Below are 17192 nucleotides of genomic sequence, written 5' to 3'. Positions count from 1 at the left end.
TTGGCTGAGCGAGGCCGCAAACGCGTCGAAAATGCTGGAGAGCGTTACGCAGCCACGGAAAAAGTTTTATTGTTCGCAAATAAACCCACGCTCTCTGGTTGGTGCGAGCAGCCAGTGCCTGAGCGATCCGCGGCAGTCATAGTTTATTCGTTTCAAAACGGGGCAGCCGGCGGCTATTCAGAAAAATTTCAGTTTTGTTTGGCATATTAATGCATCTTTAACTCGTACACGTTAGTTTGACGCGGTGAGTTTTCGCAGGCGAAGTGGGTGGAGCCCGAAAACTTTGGACCAATAGCCGAAGGCTAATGGCGAAGAGGCGTCGAATCTGAAATACCTAATTTTTCTTTGTTCACTCCAATCATGCATAATCAGAGTGTACCCGTCATATCAGATAGGGAACTATCGAGGTTCGCTTGACGTCTCGTGTCTCACAGGCGTAGTGGGGGTGGGCAAAAGAAGTTTTGGACTAATCACAGAGGGCTGATTGCAGAATTGGAAAAAAAAGTTTCGAATAGCTCAACATTATAGTGCTCCACATACACATGCACTGCTCGGGCTTCCTCGATCCATATGCCTTGGAACCTTATATAGCCATGATATTTAGACCTGTATTGTTGTGCCAGTGATTGACTCTCTGTTATACGTAATTAAGCAACAAATTTCCACGGAATACTTCTTTGGGTATAATCACTTTATAGGCACGCCTAATACACACAGACCTGTTGATATAAATCCGCATTATATTGGCTGATTTTGACTAGGGACTTGAAATTATCAACACGATGGCGACGGCGATCTATGCCTTTCACTTCGAAGCGGTAGCGGATGGCGCTTCAAGCACCACTGGAGTTTACAAAATGCATTCTGTTGAGATCGCTTGAACGTTTTGTCGCCTAGTTTCATACAGAAATGGCAAACAAACTGCTATTCGCAGCATCCATACGCCGTTGCAAAGCGGGAACGTGCGAGCCGGCGGTCTGAGCGGGCGCTGAACCACCGCTTTCGAGGAAGCCTTCGAAATCTTGTTTTGCCTTCCTGTCCACAGAGCAATATATTCGGCTGCGTGGAGGGCGTCGTTCGCTGCTACATACTGAACAGCTGCATCTGATTTGTAAAGATATTTATTTATTTATTTATTTATTTATTTATTTAAAATACTTTCAGGGCCCAAAGGCACTACAGAAAGGAGTGGGGAAGAAATGGCAAGGCGTGCAGCAAACAAACAAACAGAAGTATTACAAGGCGTCTTGTAAAGCGATCTTGAACTGGTGGTCATCAGCAATGCTGGCGATTGTGGAGGGAAGGTGGTTCCATGCGACACTTGTTCTAGGAACAAAAGAGTCATTACACAATTTTGTGCGACAAGAAGGTAGCCCCACCTTGAAGCGATGATCGGTCCTTGAAGATATGTAATGAGGTGGTTGGAACAAAACGTCCTTCATCTCGTTGTTATAATAATAGATTTTATGAAAAAGGCTAAGGCGAGAGGACTTTCGACGCAACGAAAGGTCAGGCAAGTTTAGGGTTTTCTTCATAGATGTGACACTGGAATGACGTGAATAATTCGACAATATGAAACGTGCGCCGCGATTCTGAATGGCTTCAAGAGTTTGAATGAGTGTAGTCTGAGTAGGATCCCATATGGCGCATGCGTACTCTAATTTAGAACGTACCAAGGTTTTGTAAAGTGTTAACTTCAGGGACGATGGGGCATCAAAAAAGTTTCGACGCAGATAACCAAGCATGCGATTGGCGTTGTTAGTTACAAATTCTACATGCGTATTCCACGATAGATTAGAAGAAATGTGAACACCAAGGTATTTATAGCTGTCAACAGATGGTAATGGAATATTATTGAGGCGGTAAGTACGCGGACAATGATTAGTGCTGTGGCGAGAAACCTGCATACTTTTACATTTAGTTGTATTAAGTGTCATGAGCCATTGACTGCACCATTCAAATACCCTATCTAGATCACGTTGCAGATTGAGATAATCGTCATGGTTAGTAATTTTCTGGTAAACCACGCAGTCATCTGCAAACAGTCGGACAGTTGAGGAAGAAAGGCAAGTAGGAAGATCATTAATATAAATCAAGAAGAGCAGAGGGCCCAAAACTGACCCTTGCGGGACACCAGATGTTACGGCAGAATTACGTGAAGAGAAGTCGTTAGCCGTCACATACTGACTACGGTTAGAGAGAAATTCCTTAATCCATGCAAGTACATTGGGGTCTATGTTAAGTTGATTAAGCTTGAAGATAAGTAGATCGTGTGAAACGGAGTCAAATGCTTTAGCAAAATCTAAATATATGCAATCAGTATCAAAGTCATGATCCGCGTTAATGAACAAGTCGTTAGTAAAACATAACAATTGCGTTTCACACGAAACTACCTTACGGAATCCATGCTGAAAAATGCTGAAGAAGGAATTGGACTCCAGGAATTCAATGAGGTGCGAGTATATTATATGCTCTAGGATTTTTACTGGAATGGATGTTAATGATATGGGGCGGTAATTATTGGGGGAATGTACATCACCAGATTTATGCACAGGGACCACCTTCCCTATCTTCCAATCAGAGGGCAGTGTAGACATCTGTAATGACTGTTGAAAAAGCTTTGACAATATCAGTGCAGAATAAACTTGTGTACACTTCAGCATTTTTGATGAAATACAATCTGGACCGGCCGACGAAGACACTTTTAAGTTGACAATCAGCCTTTCGACACCAACTGCATCAATAGCGATATAATCCATTGGGAAGAAGTTGGTTCTTGGTATATGCGGAAATACTGTGGGAGTGCTCTTATGAAAATGAGTAGCAAACACATTGTTCAGAACGTTGCAGCATTCGCTTTGAATTACTGGGACATCAGATTGGATTAACTGAATGTGTGTCGTTTTAGTACCGTTAATAATGCTCCAAAATTTACGGGGATTAGAACGAAGTAGCAAAGGAAGAGTTTTATCAAAGAATTCCTTCTTGGCTTTTGAGAGCGCAGTACAGAATTCTCTGTTAAATTTTTGATAGCAAGACCAGTGGTCTATTCTGGCTGTGAATTTTGCGCGTCGAAATATCCGCTTCTTTTTGTTGCGCATGCGCTTTAACATGTTATTGAACCATGGTGAGCGAGTACATGATGAAACTTTCCTTTTAGGTACAAAACGATCAATAAGAGACAAGAGTTTGTTTTTATAAAGCAACCAGTTATCCTCAACCGATCGCTGCTCAAAACCGGCGAAAAACCGATCAGCAAAGACCTGAAATTCCCCATTCATTCCAGTTACGTCTGCTTTGCCGTAGTCTTGGATGACCCTAGTTTTTTTCTTCTTAGAAATCTTTGCCCGTAGAGTGAAGTGAATTATCGAGTGATCGCTAATTCCCGGTGAATGAGTTAAGGCGGTAGCTAGGTCGGGTGTAGTGGTAAGTATTAAGTCTAGAATATTAGCGGAAGTGGAAGTTATGCGAGTGGGAAAGTGAACGAGCTGAGTTAAGTTGAAGTCGTGACAAAAAGTTAAAAATTCTTTGCTTTCAGCTGAGTTGTGTTTTAAGGAAACCGAGTCTCGTTCCCATCTGATGTCAGGAAAATTGAAGTCGCCAAGTAAGAAGAGGGGCGATTTTGGGTATCGGACGAACAGCTGATTGACAACATCGTGCAGTTCATTACAGAACGATAATGATGCAGTTGGTGGCCGATAACAGACACAAAAAATTATTTCGCGAGAATCAATGAGCACGCGCGCACACACAAGCTCAAGCGAGGATACAATTGGAATAACATGGGAAGCAAGACTATCGGTAACCGCCAGCAGAACACCACCACCGGACCGGTAATCACGATCACATCGGTAAAATTTGTAGCTCTTTTCACAGTCCAAAATTTCTTCATTTTTAACTTTTGCAGAAAGCCAAGTCTCCGTTAGACCAACAATGTCAGCAGAGCAGGAATCAATAGCGGAAGACAATTCCACGCGTTTATTCAGAATACTCCGTATATTGGAAAAAAAAATAGAGGCGTCTTTTGCGCAGGATCTGGGCGGGCATAGCTATGATGCACTGGAAGTGCCAGCACGTGCAGTTACAGTACCAGCGCTATGTTGCGTATCCACTGATCGTGCTGAAGCGATTTCGCGTACGCTGTTACTTACTGAGCAGTACACGTACGTTTTTTTGTCCATGATTAGTTTATTCATGCGAAGAGAGTACGTCTTCCCGGCTACCTTTGCAAATTCTGTTAGTTTCCTCCTTGAGTTTCGCGTAGCTCTGCAATAATCTTCGCTAGCTGATACACCAGTCCCCTTGAGCTTGTATTTCTGCGCCCAGACTGCATCCCTGACTTTAGACGACGAAAACTTGATGATAATTGGCCGAGTCTTTTTATCTGTGTAGGATCCTAATCTGTGTGCTCGGGAAACTTCCTAGTCGGAAATTTGTATTTTAAGGTGACGAGACAAAACGTCTTGAACAAGGCCTTCTGACTGAGCCCATGTCTCAGTCGGGCAGTCCGGTATTCCAAAGAACAATAGGTTATCTCGTCTCGACCTGTCTTCAAGATCGTCCAGTCGAGAATTGAGTGCCTGGCCTTCCATTCTGACAGCTTCGGTGATTAGACGTGGTGCATCATTAAGAGCTGCAGAACCGTCGAATGATTCGACAAAGGATTCAACCGCGCATAATCTTACTGATAGATTAGCGACGGTCTGTACTAAGACCTCCTGCTTTGTCTTTAAGTCGTCGAGAGCTGCCTTGAGCTCAACGTGACGGTGGTCAACGTTTTCAGAAAGTTTAGTGATAGCATCAAGTATTTCTTTGTTAGTAGGACCAGGGTTGAGTTCAACGTCACCGCAACACATTAAGAGCTTCGTAACAAATACGCATTCGCACAAGCACTGAAAGAGCACACTTGGGCACGGTAGGAGCAGCAGGCAGACGTTGCTAGTCCGCTTACAATAGAGAGAGGGGGGTTTACTAACCTGCACAAAAAGCAAGATCGGGATTTTGAGCGACTGCATGGCTGCCGCTCCACCGTGCCCACTGAAGGGGCGTAGGATTTCCAGTGCTCTTATATCCTCCTGCGTCGCTGCAGTCGCCAGCAGTGTTGTCGACCCGCTGACCATGGAAGGAATGTGCCCGGTAAAGCAGAACTGATGACATGAGGACGCATTATTGAAGATCGGGACCGTCAGCAACGCTGGTGATGGACAGCCGGTGATCGCTGGATCCGAAGGTTGTAGCCACGTGCCAGACCGAGCGATAAACTGCACAAAAAGCAAGATCGGGATTTTGAGCGACTGCATGGCTGCCGCTCCACCGTGCCCACTCTCATCCAACCACATATAGTGGTTGGATGAGAGCGGAATGTAAATACTATCATATCATCGAAGGAGGCTATGATACAAGTTAGTCGCCGCGATGTCAGGGTGCTGCTTCATACGAGAACTATACATTATTCACTGCGATTGGCGTGACTGCCCCCATTACCATTGAGGATATCAGAAAGCTAACTGCTGGTGTCTGTTGTGTTATATCCATCTACACGAGAGTTGTGAAAACGAAGATTGTTGCGATACAGTATAGGCTACAACTACTATAATCATATCGCAAATACAGTGGCGGAAGTATAACCGTCGCGACAAGTGACCGGGAAGGGTAGCTCCGACTACGGAGTATGCCGTCTCCCTCCGAGTGCCTCTACTACAATGCCTCGCCTGCGCCATACTAGCCGTGCTTTCTGCTAGAGAGATGATGGTTTCGCTCCGTGCCGACGTTCGACAGTGCGCCGCAGCTGTCTAGAATCCCGGCACTCGAAACAGTGCACAATGGTGCCGTCACCAGGTGTGTCACATTAGCTGGGCATATCCGTTTGTCCGTACCACCATTACCATAAAAACTTCATTGCACTGTATTTATGATGATGATGGTACGGGACAAATGGATATGCCCAGCTAATGGGACACACCTGGTCAGTATATACGTTATCTCTTAGAGTATCTCCTTTTCTTCACAGACGCCGACAACTATATATGCGCTATGTTGCCACGGGAAAGTCAGTAAACACTTTTTTTTAAATTTATTTTCTGGATACTTTTTGTTTGTACGTTTGTTTTCACTGCACCTTTTAGGAAATACATCTTGTGTTGTTGGTCGGCGCTTCCCGTCTCTGTAGTGTCGTGCGCGCTAGGCGATGCATCACGGAGAAGCCGCCGCTGGCGGGCGGAGACGCAGACGAACCGGCACGCAAGTGACGCTGGATATGCAGCCTTATATCAAGGCACGCTCATGCGACGCCTTGCTCTGGCGACAGGGTTTGCGTTCCATCTGTGGCTTTGGAGGTGTAGCTCGCGGCGGTGATGCGCTCACACCGCTCGGCTACGTGGCGACGGTACCATCAAGCGTATTAAGGCGTAAGACTTTAGTCGCTCATCAGTGTCCGTGTAGTCCGTGATAGACGCAGGAAAGCGGTGACCAATCACAGCCGGTGACAGCTACAGCAAAGTGCCCATAGATGTTTTGCTTTCGCTTCGAAGCCGTCGAGGATGGCGCTTTCAAAATGACCACAAATGCATACATTTGATATAGCTTAACCTTCTCGTCATCCTAATTTCACGCATCAAAACAAGAAAGGCAGGCTGATATTTGCGGTGTCTATACGCCGAGATGCCTGTGTCGTCTCGTCTCCCTCTGGGCTCGTCTCCCTCTCAGCCAGCACCAGGACGCTGCTTTTGAGTGGAACTATTCTCTTATCGCAGCTCCCCTTCGAGCTAGACGGTTGACACTGATGGTCGTTTGTCACGAAAGGTTAGACCTCAGGTTATGCTATTTAGCATTACTGTCCGTCGGAAATAAGCTATGGTAGTCGATGTTGGGGCCATCGGCCGCGGCGGCACAAGAAACACACGCAAGCAAGAAACGTTCCTCCCCTTTTGATTGCCGCGAGAGGGCGCGACATGTGGCGTGCGCGTGAAAGAGGAACTCACCGGCCTGAAGGAGGAAAGCGGCTGGTTCCTCTTTTTTCGCTCCCTTTTCTTTAAGAGTGTAGTATAGCGTCCACTAAGCAGCGCATGTTTGTTGCAGTTTTAGTTGCCCTGCGAGATCTTTGGGTCTCAGAGGCCATATGCCTTCGTTGCGGCTATCTCCCGACTGCAGCGATAGGTGGCCCTGACATCTCGATTGTTTCTCTCGACTTTGGCAGTGGCAATACAGGGCCAGGAAATACCTCGGGTGAAAGAATATATATACTTTGGTATATGGATAAACGAAAGCAATAGATGTATGGAAACACGAGAAAAACAATAACAGTAAAGGGTAAGAGAAATGCAGCCATAATGAACCACAGAGCGCAATGGTGATAAAATAGGTACGAGGTTCTCCGGGGTATGTGGAAAGGTGTAATGGTTCCAGGACTTACTTTTGGCAATGCTTTTGTTTGCTTGAATTCAGGGGTACAATCAGGATTTGACGGCAACCAAAGGTCAGTGGGACGCCTCGCAGTGGACGCTCACGGGAAGACTACAAATGAAGTTGTGCTGGGTGATATGGGCTGGATAAGTTTTGAAGTGAGGGAAGCTCAAAGTAAAATTCATTATGAAGAAAGACTGAGGAATATAGAAAAAAGTAAACGGGCTGGGAGAGTGTTGATGGAGTTGTACAAAAAACACGTTGATTCACAGCGGAGGAAAAGAACTAGCAAGCTTACCAGCAAGTATGCGGCCTGTAGGGTGAGGAAAACAGCAAAAAAGAACGTCAAGTGTAAAGTCGGAGAGGCTGAAAAAATCCCATTGGTAGTGCGATCTGAAGACAGTGCAATACCGGGCCGAACAGCGGCCGAGGAGATGCAGGCTTCAGCACTGCGCTAGCTTGCAAAAATTAGTTTAATATCTTGGTTCCAAATACACCCCGTGTCAGGTATTATACTGATAAGAACATATACTACACCTTGACTAGTGTCGGCCATGTCTGCGTTCCCACCGCCCTCTCTTTGTCGGTCTTGCAAGCGCTTGCGTATCTCATTTCATTTCCGTCCGCTTTCTCGTGGTGGCGGTCCCGTCGAAAACGTCACGCGTGTGTAGTTTCCTCCAGCTTCTCACGGTGGAGCTCCCGTCATCCACGCGAATGTATATAAAGATCGCGGTAAATGCGTCTGTACCTATGTTCACAATTCTGTGTCACCTCTGTGTTTTGCACATGACTGCTCATGATTTTTTAAAATAAAATGTCATCAATTGAAATAACTTTTTGAAGAATTGCTTCACCTCCTCCGCAGGTCGGCACAGCCCTGAAGAATGTTCCGGATCGGCCCATGCTTAAGGAGTGCTCAAAGCGTGCTTCACCTCCGCCGCTGGTCGGCACGGCGTTGCATTATCTTTGGGATTGGCCCACGTATGGGGAATGCTTAACGCCTGCATCACCTGTGCCGCATGTCGGCCCGGTAATGCACCATTTCGGATCGGCCCATGCATGGGGAGTGCTTAATGCCTGCTTCACCTCCGCCGCGGGCCAGCCCGGCATTGCACTACCTTTTATATGGGCCCACGTGATTAAAGCGTGCTTCACCTCCGGAGGGTCTGCCCGGTAAGGGACGACCTTAGGGATCGGCCCGCTTACGGGGAGAGCTGAACGCCTGCTTTACCACCCGCGTGTCGGCCCGGTTTCGCACTGCATTCGGGATCTGCAGACTTATGGGGAGTGCTTAACGGCTTCTTTACCTCCTACGGGTCAGCCTGGTATTGGACAGTTTTTGGGATCGGCCCACGAATGGGGAGAGCTTAACGCCAGCTTCACCACCCACGGGTCGGCCCGGTAATGGACTACCTTCCGGATTGGCCAACGTGTGGGAAGAGCTTAACGCCTGCTTTACCTCCCACGGGTGAGCCTGGAATTGGACTATATTAGGGATCGGCCCACGTATGGGGCGAGCTTATCGCCTGCTTCACCACCTGCGGGTCAGCCCGGTATTTGACTGCCTTGTTTTTCGGCCCACGTGTGGGGAGTGCCGAACGCCTGATTCACCTCCCGCGAGTCGGCTCGGCATTCCACTCTCTTGATGGTCGGCCCACGTATGGGGAGAGCTTAGCGCCTTCTTCCCGACCTGCAGGTCGGCCCGGTATTGGACTACCTTTTGGATCGGCCCATTTATGGGGAGTGCTTAACGCATGCTTCATCACCCGCGCGTCGCCCCAGTAATGGTCTACCTGCGGGATCAGCAAACGTATGGGCAGTGCTTAACGCCTGCTTTACATCCCACGAGTCAGCCTGGTATTGGACTACCTTAGGGATCGGCCCATGTATGGGGAGAGCTTAGCGCCTGCTTAACCTTCCGCGTGCCTACCCGGTATTGCATGATCTTCGGGATCGGCCCACGGAAGCACAGAGCTTAACGCCTGTTTCACCACCCGCTGGGATGTCCCGGTATTGGACCACCATTCGCATACCATGAAATACCGGGCCGACCCGCGGATTGGCCCGGTATTGTACGAGCTTCGGGACTGGCCCACGTATGGGCAGAGCTTAACGAATGCTTCACCACCCGCGGGTCGGTTTGGTATTGAACTACCTTGAGGATCGGTCCACGTATGGGGAGCGCTGAACGCCTCCTTCACTTCCCGCGGATAGGCCCCGTATTGCACTAAAATCTGCATTGGGCCACGTATGTGGAGCGCTTTGCGGCTGCTTCTCCTCCACCCCGGCTCGGCCCGGCATTACACTACCTCCGTGATCGCCGGACGTATGAGGAGTGCTTAACGCCTGCTTTACCTCCCACAAGTCGGTTCAGTATTGCACTATCTTCGAGATCGGCCCCCGTATGTGGAGAGTTTAACGCCCGCTTCACCACCCGCGGGTCGGCCCAGTAATGGACCACCTTCGGGATCAGCAGACGTATGGGCAGTGTTTAACGCCTGCTTTACCTCCGACAGGACAGCCTGGTATTGGACTACCTTAGGGATCAGGCCACGTATAGGGCGAGCTTAGCGCCTGCTTTACCTTCCGCTTGTCTGCCCGGTATTGAACTATCTTTGGGATCGGCCCACGGAAGGGTAGAGCTTAACGCCTGCTTCACCACCTGCTGGTCGGCCCCGGTAATTGATTATCTTCCGCATCGGCCCACGTATGGGGAGTGCTGAGCGCTCGCTTCACCTACAGCGGGTCAACCTGGTATTCCAAAATTTTCGGGATTGGCCCACGTATGGGGAGAGCTTAACGCCTGCTTCACCACCCGCGGGTTTGCCTGGTGATGGACTACCTTCGGGATCGGCAGACGTATGGGGAGCGCTTAACGCCTGCGTTACCTCCCGCGGGTCAGCCCGGTATTGGGCTACCTTAGGCATCGGCCCACACATGGCGGGCGCTTAACGCCTCTTTCACCTGCCTCGGGCCGGCCCGGTATTGCAAGATCTTTGCGTTTCGCCCGCGTATGGGGAGTGCTACAGGCTTGCTTTACATCCGCCGCTGGTCGGCCCAACATTGCACCATTTTTGGGCTCGGCCCACGGAAGGGCAGTGCTTAACGCCTGCTTCACCACCCACGGGTTTTCCTGGTAATGGACTACCTTCGGGATCGGCAGACGTATAGGGAGCGCTTAACGCCTGCGTTACCTCCCGCGGGTCGGCCCGGTATTGGACTACCCTAGGGATCGGCCCATGTATGGGGAGAGCTTAGCGCCTGCTTCACCTTCCGCGTGTATGCCCGCTATTGCATGATCTTGGGGGTCGGCCCACGTAAGGGCAGAGCTTTACGCTTGCTTCACCACCTGCTGGTCGGCCCTGGCATTTGATTACCTTCCGCATCGGTCCAGGTATGGGGGAGTGCTGAGCGCCCGTTTCACCTCCCGCGGGTCAACTCGGTTTGCACTATCTTGGGAATCGGCCTACGTATGGGGAAATCTTAACGCCTGCTTCAGCATTCGAGTGTCGACCCGCTATTGGACTACCTTCCAGATCGGCCCGCGTGTGGCGAGTATGAACGCCCGCTTCACCTACCGCGGGTACGCCTGGTACTCCACAATTTTCGGGATTGGCCCACGTATGGGGAGAGCTCAACGCCTGCTTCACCACCCGCGGGGCTGCGCTGTAATGGACTTCCTTCGGGATTGGCTGACGTATGGGGAGCGCTTAACGCCTGCGTTACCTCCCGCGGGTCGGCCCGGTATTGGACTACCTTAGGGATCGGCCCACACGTGGCGGGAGCTTAACGCCTCTTTCACCTGCCTCGGGCCGGCCCGGTATTGCAAAATCTTTGCGCTTCGCCCGCGTATGGGGAGTGCTACAGGCTTGCTTTACATCCGCCGCTGGTCGGCCCAACATTGCACCATTTTTGGGCTCGGCCCACGGAAGGGCAGTGCTTAACGCCTGCTTCACCACCCGCGGGTTTGCCTGGTAATGGACTACCTTCGGGATCGGCAGATGTATGGGGAGCGCTTAACGCCTGCGTTACCTCCCGCGGGTCGGCCCGGTATTGGACTACTTAGGGATCGGCCCATGTATGGGGAGAGCTTAGCGCCTGCTTCACCTTCCGCGTGTATGCCCGGTATTGCACTATCATCACGACTTGCCCACGTATGAGGAGTGCTTACTGCCTGCTTCACCTCCCCTACGGGCTGTCCTGGCATTGCGATACCTTTTATATGGGCCCGCGTATGGGGAGTGCTTAACGCTTGCCTAACCTCCGGCGGGTCTGCCTGGTATTGGACTAACTTAGGTATCGGCCCGCGTAGGGGAGAGCTTAACGCCTGCTACAATTCCCGCGGGTCGGCCCGGTATTGGACTACATTCGGGATCGGCCCACGAATGGGGGCAGCTTAACGCCTGCTTCACCACCCGCGGGTCGGCCCGGTAATGCCTACCTTCCGGATTGGCCAACGGCTGGGGAGAGCTTAACGCCTGCTTCGCACACCTGCGGGTCGGGCCGGTATTTGGCTGCCTTCTTTTTCGGCCCATGCGTGGGGAGTGCTGAACGCCCGCTTCACCTCCCGCGAGTTGGCTCGGCATTCCACTATCGTCGTGATCGGCCCACGTATGGAGAGAGCTTAGCGCCTGCTTCCGGACCTGCAGATCGGCCCGTTATTGGACTACTTTGTGCATCGACCCACTTATGGGGAGTGCTTAACGCCTGCTTCACCACCCGTGGTTCGGCCCGGTAATGGTCTACCTTCGGTATCAGCAAACGTATGGGCAGTGCTTTACGCCTTCTTTACCTCCCACGGGTCAGCCTGGTATTGGACTACCTTAGGGATCGGCCCATGTATGGGGAGGGCTTAGCGCCTGCTTCACCTTCCGCGTGTCTGCCCGGTACTGCATGATCTTCGAGATCGGCCCACGGAAGGGCAGAGCTTTACGCCTGCTTCACCACCCGCTGGTCGGCCCCGTTATTGGACTACCATCCGGATACCATGCAATAGCGGGGAAGAAGTTTGGCCGTGTTGGTGGGATACGTACAAACTGGGATACATAGCGCAAGAAAGACACAGCGCTCGTCCCATGTTCCTGCTTCTCCCTGTGTCTTTCTTGCGCTATGTATCCCAGTTTGCATGCACTACCGGGCCGAGCCGCGGATCGGCCTGGTATTGCACTAGCTTCGGGACTGGACCACGAACGGGCACAGCTTAGCGCCTGCTTCACCACCCGTGGATCGGTCCGGTATTGCACTACCTTGAGGATCGGTCCACGTATGGGGAGTGCTGAACGCCTCAACTTCCCGCGGATAGGCCCCGTATTGCACGATCTTCGTGTTTCGCCCCACGTATGGGGAGATCTTAGCGCCTTCTTCGCTTCTGCCGCGAATCCGACCGGCATTGCACTATCTTTGGATTCGGCCCACGCATGGGGAGCACTTAACGCCTGCTTCACTTAAAAGCACTTCTTGTTGAGCTAGTTGGTAGCTGTTCATTATAAAATATAAAGACACCAAATAAACGGGCACACACAAGAGAAGAGACCAGGAAGGAGCACCACGACAACTCGTGAAATCCATTTGTCAATGAACGACGGAGAAGACACACACATGCAAGGGCCCAGTGTACTAGAAATATAACTTAAAGGCACTTCTTTTTGGCCTTGGCCAAAAAGAAGTGCCTTTAAGCTATATTCATAGTACAGTGGACCCTTCTCGGCTCTGTAATGGACTATACTTTCGAGATGGGCTAACGTATCCTAATCATAATCAACATCATCAGCCTGACTACGCCCACTGCAGGGCAAAGGCCTCTCGCATACTTCTCAAACTACCACGGTCATATTCTGATTGTGGCATGTTGTCCCTGCAAACTTCTTAATCTCATCCGCCCACCTAACTTTCTGCCGCCCCCTGCTACGCTTCCCTTCTCTTGGAATCCAGTCCGTAACCTTTATGAACATCGGTTGTCATCCCTCCCCATTACATGTTCTGCCCATGATATGGTATGATATGAATAACTTTATTGGGCCCTGAAGCTCAACCCTAGGTTGACGCGGGCCGCTCCCACGTTGGAACTGTCAGGCCGAGCCCTTCAGCCACATCGGGGGCTTCTGGACTGCCCGTAATTGGTCAGAGAGTGATTCACTGCGTAGCATTTGCCGCCACCATTCTTGTTAGTTATTACAGTCTGCGAAGACCGCGGGGCACTGCCAAAGCATGTGGTCAAGAGTAATGATGCCATTGCACTTATTACAGTTGGTTTGAGTTTCCCTCTCCGGATAGACCCTGTTAATAATATCTGGACTTAGGTATGTTCTTGTCTGTAGCAAACGTAATGTGACCGCTTGGGCTCTGCAAAGCTTACCGTGTGGCAATGGGTATTCCCTTCTCCTTAAGTAATAGTGCTTCGTGATTTTGTTATATGTTAATAATCGATCCCTGTGTTCCCCGGGTGAAGTGTAAGTTGCTCGGTCTTGAAGAGCACGGCTAGAAAGTCCCCGTGCTGCTTCATTTGCCACCTGATTGAGGTTTCTCCGAGCTCCGTCCACCACCCCCAGATATGCAGGAAGCCAGCGGATTTCAATCCTCTCACTGTTGACCTTCTCTACTAATCTTGTTGCTATCGGTGTCACATATCCGTTAGTAAAGTTGCGTATGGCTGTTCTAGAGTCGCTGTAAATATGTGTCCACAGATTAGCCCGGATGGCTAAGGTGATTGCTACTTGTTCTGCTAGTGTTGGGTCCTTGCTGTAGACGGTGATGGCATCGCGTATGTTACCTTGAGTGTCTACAGCAACGGAGCTATACGCTTCCTTATTTTTAACTCGGGCAGCGTCAACGAACACCGCCTCCTGCTTTTGTTGATCTATGTCTTGAAGGAGTGCCTTCGCCCTTGCCTTCCGTCTCTCGAGGTTATGTTTAGGGTGCATGTTCCTAGAGAACGGGGTCGTCTTTATTGTATCTCCTAGTCCCGCTTGCAATTCTGTTAATAATACTTCTTCGTTGGTGCGGTCGGTAATTTCTACGCCGATTTCTTCAAGTAGCGCCCTCCCAGGTCGTGTCCCCATTAGCCTCTCCTGGTGGGTATCCTGTTGAGCCTCAGCTATCTCTTCTAGTGTGTTATGCAGCCTCAGGTGCGATAAGCTATCATTAGCCGTGCTGATGGGAAGTCCTAGTGCAGTTTTAAAAGTCGTCTGATTAAAGCCTTTAGCTGTTTCTTATCAGCTGGTGTCCACTGTAGCATGCCTGCCACGTACGAGAAGTGGCAAAAGACGAATCCATGTACCAATCTAATGGCACTGTCTTCTCCTAGCCCCTTATGCTTGTTGGCAATTCTACGCAGAAGCTTAATGACTTCTTCTGACTTGTTAGATATATGTTGTATCATCCTGCAATTAGATCCATTCACTTGCAGGAGAAGTCCTAGCACTCTAATATCTGCCTGATTGGTTCTCCATTCTTGGCGTATATGTCAATGCGAGGTTCTTCCTCTGGGATATATCCGTTCGGCTTGCGCCCACGCTTACTGCTCCGTAGTACCAATAGTTCTGATTTTTTAGCAGAGCAGTTCAGTCCCATACCCTCAAGTATTGTTTCCACCACATAAATGCTTTCCTGTAGTTTGGTCTCTGTTTGTCCCATATTACCTTCGGCACTCGAGATTGTTACATCATCTGCGTATATTGCAAAGTCGATACCCTCAGTCTACGCGAGACATTGCCAAATTAAATAACATGGGAGATAGGACAGACCCTTGTGGTGTCCCACGATTCCCAAGTTCCCGGGTTGTCGACTGGAGTTCGCCTAACTTGAGACAAGCAGAACGGTCACCGAAAAAGGCTTTGACTATATTGTGCAATCGCTTACCCAAACCCATCTCCGAGAGGATATCCAATATGGCCCTGTGCTTGATGCGATCAAAGGCCTTTTCTACATCTAGGCCTCGGAGAGCTCTCGTATGTAGCGGGATAGCAAGAATAAGGTGATATTTTATTAAAAGCATTGCAACTAAGATGTCATTAACTCGCGTTTGTTCCCTCACCCAATCTGCTCTTTTCTTATGCCTTAACCTTAAACCCATCATTCTTTCGATAGCCCGTTGCGTCATCCTCAATTTAAGTAGAACCGTTTTCGTAAGCCTCCAGGTTTCTGCCCAGGAGTTGAGTACATGTAAGACACTTCTGTTGTACACTGTTCTTTTGAGGGATAATGGCAAGCGTGAAACCGGTCACGATTTGAGAGTGCCTGCGAAATGCACCCCACTGTGTTCTTATTCTTCTGATTATTTCACTCTCATGGTCCGGATCCCCGGTCACTACCTGCCCTAAGTAGATGTATTCCCTTGCCACTTCCAGGGCCTCTCTACCTGTCGTAAACTGATGTTCTCTTCCGAGACTGTTAAACATTACTTTAGTTTTCTGCAGAATCATTTTTAGACCCACCCTTCTGCTTTGCCGCTCGAGGTCATTGAGCATGAATTGCAATTGGTCCCCTCAATTACTCAGCAAGGCAACATCATCAGCAAATCGCAAGTTACTAAGGTATTCTCCATTAACTCTTAACCCCAATTCTTCCCAGTCCAGGTCTCTGAATACCTCCTGTAAACACACTGTGAATAGCATTGTAGAGATCGTATCTGCCTGCCTGACGCCCTTCTTTATTGGCATTTTGTTGCTGTCTTTATGTCGGACTACGGTGGCTGTGGAGCCGCTATAGATCTCTTTTAGTATTTTTACATACGGCTCGTCTACACCCTGATTCCGTAATGCATGCATGACTGCTGAGGTTTCGACTTTATGAAACGCTTTCTTGTAATCAATGAAAGCTATATATAAGGGTTGGTTGTATTCCGCACATATCTCTATCACCTGATTGATAGTGTGAATATGGTCTATTGTTGAGTAGCCTTTACGAACTCCTGCCTGGTCCTTTGGCTGAGAGAAGTCTAAGGTGTTGCTGATTCTATTTGCGATAACCTTAGTGAATACTTCGTAGGCTACGGACAGTAAGCTGATCGGTCTATAATTTTTTAAGTCTTTGGCGTCCCCATCTTATGGATTAAGATTATGTTGACGTTCTTCCAAGGTTCCGGTACGCTCGAGCTCATGAGGCATTGCGTATACAGGGTGGCCAGTTTTCCTAGAACAATCTGCCCACCATCTTTCAACAAATATGCTGTTACCTGATCCTCCTCAGCTGCCTTCCCCTTTTACATATCTCCCAAGGCTTTCTTTACTTCTTCCGGCGTTACTTGTGGGATGTCAAATTACTCTAGACTATTCCATCTTCAATTATCGTCGTGGGTGCAACTGGTACTGTATAAATCTGTGCAGAACTGCTCAGCCACTTGATCTATCTCATCCATATTAGTAATGATATCAACGGCTTTGTCTCTTAGCGCATACATCTGATTCTTGCCTATTCTTAGTTTCTTCTTCATTGCTTTTAGGCTTCCTCCGTTCCTGAGAGTATGTTCAATTCTATCCATATTATAATTCTTTATGTCAGCTGTCTTACGCTTGTTGATCAACCTCGAAAGTTCTGCCAGTTCTATTGTAGCTGTAGGGTTAGAGGCTTTCATACATTGGCGTTTTTTATTCATATCTTTCGTCTCCTGCGATAGCTTACTTGTATCCTGTCTAACGAAGTTACCACCGACTTCTATTGCACACTCCTTTATGATGTCCTTAAGATTGTCCTTCTTTCCTTCAACACTAAGATCCTCGTCCTGAGTTAAAGCCGAATACCTGTTCTGTAGCTTGATACGGAATTCCTTCATTTTGATACGGAATTCCTTAACT

At 49.1% G+C, this 17192-nt stretch overlaps 1 protein-coding gene and 1 pseudogene across 1 annotated transcript in view; one reads left to right on the top strand and one right to left on the bottom strand.

Annotated features, from left to right (window-relative positions):
* Positions 1 to 17192, top strand: part of LOC129380402 (synaptic vesicular amine transporter-like) — a 1298997-nt gene that overhangs the window by 882180 nt on the left and 399625 nt on the right. The gene's annotated exons all lie outside the window — the stretch shown is intronic.
* LOC126546418 (U2 spliceosomal RNA) lies at positions 7780 to 7957 on the bottom strand (annotated as a pseudogene).

Source organism: Dermacentor andersoni, chromosome 1 (assembly GCF_023375885.2).
Source record: "Dermacentor andersoni chromosome 1, qqDerAnde1_hic_scaffold, whole genome shotgun sequence".
Taxonomy (NCBI): domain Eukaryota; kingdom Metazoa; phylum Arthropoda; class Arachnida; order Ixodida; family Ixodidae; genus Dermacentor; species Dermacentor andersoni.
Note: the sequence above shows the minus strand (reverse complement) of the source record. Positions and strands in the feature narration are given on the sequence as shown.